The sequence below is a fragment of the Gastrolobium bilobum genome, unplaced genomic scaffold (assembly GCF_033153095.1).
Source record: "Gastrolobium bilobum isolate Gb01-03AN ecotype WA unplaced genomic scaffold, APGP_CSIRO_Gbil_v1 utg1487, whole genome shotgun sequence".
NCBI lineage: Eukaryota > Viridiplantae > Streptophyta > Magnoliopsida > Fabales > Fabaceae > Gastrolobium > Gastrolobium bilobum.
Genome location: NW_026899081.1, coordinates 81,087 through 87,086, shown reverse-complemented (window position 1 = coordinate 87,086; position 6,000 = coordinate 81,087).

Here is a 6,000-nt window from a genome sequence, read left to right as displayed (position 1 = left end):
TACTACAATTGAATTGACTAATGTAATAAGGGATAACTGGAGTGAAGATAGAGTAAATTTTGTTGCGATTATTTAAAAAAAAAAATGAAAAAATCCCACTATTCTCTTCTTTGAATCACTTGTCTCCTTATATTTTTGGAGAAGGATATTGTAACAACTAATTAGGGCTTTTTGACCCTTATGACCCTTAATTAATAATTAATTATCAAATTGCCCTTCATTCAAAACTATTTCGAAAATTTACCCTCCCCAACAAACATAACACCAATCTGCCCATGTTTGACCGTTGACCACGAAGCCTACCCGGGTACACCCTTACCTACCGGGGTAATTTTTGAAAATTTTTAATTACCCGGGTATGTAGGGGTGTACCCGGGTAGAGTTCTTGAATCTGAAAAAATGGTTGAATTATTTACCTGGGTATGGAGGAGTGTACCCGGGTAAACCTCGTCCAGAAACCCCAATATGTATAGGTTTCGGCCATTGTTGCGAGGTATAGGATTTTTGAAACCCCAAATCTCTCTCTCTTACCCTCTCTAATCCGAAACATCACACATATTTCATCTCATCATTTCAGAAAGCTGAATCTTGGTGGGACATTGAGATTACATCTCCACACTCCCATTTTGTGCTCAAAAATCCGAACCAACCTCCAAACCCAAAACCTAGATCTAATTTTTGTGTGAAAGATGAGTTCAACTCCAAACATGGTTCCTATAGTTATTTACTACAATGGGAGGCATTTTGAAGGTCCGAACGGTGTCCGATTTGAAGGAAAAACAAAAACAATGAAAATCAAAGTGGGGTTAGAGACATCCATTCCATGGGAGGCAATGAACTGAAGGAGAGAATTCTTCAAAAAATGGGGTCAGAAGGCATCCATTCCATCCACCGCATGATAGCCAGGTTAGAGACTGTAGTGGATATGGATACAATATACTACATTGGAAACGATATAAATGATGATGAAGATGTGGAGTTCGTAACAGATGCGTTTGTTGAATGGAAAGTATTAAAATATATTGAGATATATGTTGAAGTTGATGCTGGTCAATCTTCATCTTTACCAGTGCATACAACCACTACTGCACACTGTACCGGTCAAGAAGATACAGTTGTACGATCTTCTGCACCTCCTCAGGTAGCATTAGATGAGGATGAAGAGGATGAAGACGAGGACTATGTGGACAGCGAAGATGAGGGAGAACCTGAAAGTGCTATTCCAGAAGGTGATTCGTCAGACACTGACGTGGAGGGTAATTTTGAGGCTGACATGAGCGCCGTAAGTCTGGGTACCCCAGCCTTGTCACCACTTCATGTCGACCCAGTCAGTAGTGGTAAGTTATTAAATTTGAACATTTGCTTTAGACAATTTATTATTTGTGGTGGTATTCATTCAGACAAATGAGAGTTGATCTTTAGATGCAGTGACTGAGGTGGAGCCATTCTGGAATGAAAGCCAACATTATTCATTCATTAACTGGGCACACCCTAATGAGGAGTTGGAGATCCTATATGGCGATGATGACTTGCACAGAGGTTGGAAGTTAGGAGATCCGTTATTTGTGCAACAAGAATTTGGGTCCAAACCAGAATTGCAACATGCTGTGAAGATACATTGTATGAAGGGGCGCAGGACAACCATAGTTGAAAAAAGCGACGAGTCAAGATTTGTTATGAAGTGTAAAAACCATGCTGACGGTTGTCCCTGGTATATGAGGGCAATTAAGCCGAAGAAGGGAGCTAATTGGGTGGTCCGTAAATGGGGTCAAGGTCACACATGCCTAAATCAAGGCCTATCACAGGATCATAGTCAGTTGGATTCAAATGTCATTTGTGCGGCTATAATGAGTATGTATTCTACTGTGTATTTAATGATTCAGATTAATTGAGAATATGGTAAAGTTATTTTTTTTTTCCAGATATGTTAAAGGAAGATCCATCCACAAGACCAGCTCTGATACAGGAGAGGATACAGGGAACATATGGATACAACATAACGTACAGGAAGGCCTGGAAGGCAAAAATGAAGGCCATCGTTAAGTTGTTTGGTGACTGGGAGAAATCGTACGGATTCTTGCCAAATTGGCTGAAGTATATGACGGAGGTGAATGTGGGTTCTGTGTTCAAGCTTGATACAAATCAATGTTTTGATGAACGTCGGGTTTATACAAACAGAGCCGTATTTCAAAGGGTTTTTTGGACATTTCACCAATGCATTGAAGCATTCAAACACTGCAAGCCTATAATTCAAATTGACGGCACTCATCTGTATGGGAAGTACAGAGGTACTCTCTTGATTGCAACATCTCAGGATGGAGTGTGGAGATGTAATCTCAATGTCCCACCAAGATTCAGCTTTCTGAAATGATGAGATGAAATATGTGTGATGTTTCGGATTAGAGAGGGTAAGAGAGAGAGATTTGGGGTTTCAAAAATCCTATACCTCGCAACAATGGCCGAAACCCATACATATTGGGGTTTCTGGACGAGGTTTACCCGGGTACACTCCTCCATACCCGGGTAAATAATTCAACCATTTTCCCAGATTCAAGAACTCTACCCGGGTACACCCCTACATACCCGGGTAGATAAAAAATTTCAAAAATTACCCGGGTAGGTAAGGGTGTACCCGGGTAGGCTTCGTGGTCAACGGTCAAACAGGGGCAGATTGGTGTTATGTTTGTTGGGGAGGGTAAATTTTCGAAATAGTTTTGAATGAAGGGCAATTTGGTAATTAATTATTAATTAAGGGTCATAAGGGTCAAAAAGCCACTAATTAGTGTTACTACTAATGTTATTACCAGTCAATTTCACTGTTAGATTGATTATGTTAATCCAACGGTTATATTTATTTTCATCTTTGTATGGTTAAAATTTTCCATATTTAATACATTTTTATATTTATTTTCACCTTTATATGGTTATGATTTCTCATATTTAATGTGAAAATATAACTATTGGATCAACATAATTGATCTAACGGTGAAATTGATTGGTAGTAACATTGGTAGTAACACTAATTGGTTGTTACAATATCCTACTTCATTTTTTTTTAATAACTTACCCCCTATAATTATTTTATCCAAATTCATTTTTAATATTGTTAAAAACTTAACTAATCTACCTCTTTTACCATTCTTATAAGAAGAAAATAATCTGAAGACAAAAAAAAATAGAAAAAAAAAAAGATAAAAAGTAGTAGAAGAAAAAGAAATTAGTGTTTTAAGTTTCCAAAAAAATTTCTTCTTTTTTGTTCTCAATCTATTTGTTTTATTCTTTATTTAAACATATTTGGTCTTTTTGTTTCTTTTATTTTTTATTTTTAGTCTTTTTTATCACTCTTAAAAGAAATAAAAAAAAAATCAGTGTTATAAAAGTTTTCTACTTATTCAGTGTTTTTTTCTATTGTCCTTGGTTTATTTTTTCTTTTTGACTTAGATATATATGTAGGGCCTGTTTGATTTCAATTTTGTAAAACAGTTTTTAAATTTTAGAAACAAAAAAATAATAAAAACTGTTTGGCAAAGCTGTTTTGTAAAAATAATTTTAAAAATTGTTACTAATTTTAGTTTTTAAAACAAAATTTAGGAAATAGCTAAATGGTTTTTTTGTTCTCTTTTTTAGTTTTTTTTCTCAAAACAAGTGAAAATACAGAGAACAACTATTCTCATTAATGGCAATTGTGTAAATAGTGGTGTTATCTTTATTCTCATTTTACAATATAAGTGAAATGAATTGAATTAGAATTTGAGGATGGCAAAATAGAAACCCTCTGAAGCCACTAAGCGCGCGCAAAAGGATTAGCTCATTGTCTCTTCCTCAGGTGCAAGGTACAGCTTCCCAAACCTTAAAGCATCATGTAGTTTTGTTTAGCATCTTACAGGTCAGCTTTGATTTATTTTTCTTGGATCCATTTTTGTTCCTTTTTTCTTGGGTTGTTCCTTTACAACCGATTGTATGTTCTTTAAGAATGGCAGACCATCATTCTTCTTTCTCTCTCTTTCTAAAACCTCTCCCAGATCTCTTTCTTTGTGTGTAAACTATATTCTGATGTGTAGATCTTAAAAAGTGGCCATTGTGGATGGATAATGTGTCTTAGGGTTTAAAAAGGTTTTTCTTTTTCTTTTTCTTCAATGGCTACACCCTTTAGAATATGAATTGAGTGCCATGTTTCCGAATGTATTTGAACTCTTCCTAAGGAAAATAAACAGAGAACAACACATGAGAGGGATCATTTTGGGTGAGAACTCATTGAGAGAATCAACACACTTCTCCTGTCAATACTCAGAGAGACCACAAATCAACTTTTTTTTCTAAGGATTAAAATGGGTTCCGTATTTTTTGTTGAAGACCCAAGATGGTATTTACTCTATTATATTTGTCAAGAACTTCAGAAGGGAAGATAGGCCTAAGAGAAAAAAAGGGTAACCACTTACCAAGTAAATAGTTCTATACATTTGTTTAGATTCTGAAATGCAGAGTAAACAGAACATACAATTGTCACGAATTTTTCTTACGTAGAACAAGTTTTCAATGGAGGTTTGAATTTAAAAATATTTTTAGATTGGTATTTCATACAATTTTAATTTTTAAGATTTAGGAATCCATCTTTTGCAATATATTCAAGATGCTCAAAGTTTTAACGTCTTTTAACAGAACATAATGAATTGTTTTTTGGATTTAGATTTAAGTCATTCTTAAGAAAATGTATTTTAATTTAATAAAGCACTTCTTAAGTGTTTTTTTTTACATATATAAGCAACTAAAGGTGTGTTACCTGGCAAAATTTCCAAATCATATCAAACTGCACACCAGTTCTGCAAATCTCCCGAAAATCATATACTCGTGACCATAAAAATATGCCAATTAAACACTACTACATCCCAAGCGTCCTAATTGGGGTTGCTAACCATGTTTTCAAACTCTACATTATATCTTCTCTCCTCCATGGAACACAACCGAAACTGATATCTTATAGTGCAATAATAAAATGTATGCATAATCTTTGAGTTGTAAAGTGAAAAACTTACCTTTGTGCCAAAAATATTAGGAACTTAGAACAAGACCCAGATTCTCTTCCCTTGTGTTGAAATGATTTTTTCTCTTGAAAGTTGTTGATGATCTTTGGAGAAGTTGTAAACTTCAATTGAACTCTCACGTTCAGTATATGTTTATTCTCTCCCTCTTTTTCTCAAAACCCATTGTTTTTTGAAGTGATATTTTTTTTTGAGTGTGTTGGTTAGAGATGAGTGTCGATAGGAGAAGTGTGTCGAGTCTCTTAGTGAGTTCTCACCCAAAATGATCTCTCTCATGTGTTGTTCTCTGTTTATTTTCCTTGGGCAGAGTTCAAATACATATGCCATTTTCTTTTTCTTCATTTTCTCCTGTGAAGTAATTACTATTAGATGGTTGTAGTTGGCTGCTAGATAGATGAAATTTAATTAGTATTCTGAATGTGTTCATGATTTCAAAAATACAATTATATTTAACATTTTGAAATTCTCATACTAGCAATAGTAACAAGATTGTTTTTATGTTGTTCATGATAGATGGAAACAAATATTGACAAACATGAGTTAAAGGTCTGACCAGTTTCAATAGTTAAGTCTTATATCCAGATTATGGTTGAAGATGTTACCAAAGGAAATATGCAAACTGGTGTTTTTAACTCTAAAACATGGAATTCCATAAAGGATAGGCTGAATTCCATAACTAACCGCTCTTTTAATGTTAAGCAAATAAAGCAAAAGTACAATAGCCTGCGGTTCAAGCATCGTAGGTTCTTTTTACTCTTGCAACACACTGGATTTGGTTGGGATGCAGAAACAGACATTGTTACTGCTAGTGAAGAAGTATGGCAATCATACATTCGGGTATAATTAATATTTTATTTGTGAGTTATGATTTTATTTGTTTGTCAACATTTTTAAGTATAATTTGATTATTTTTTAAAATTATTTTAGGCACATTCGGAGGCTGCTCAATTTCAAAAGAAAG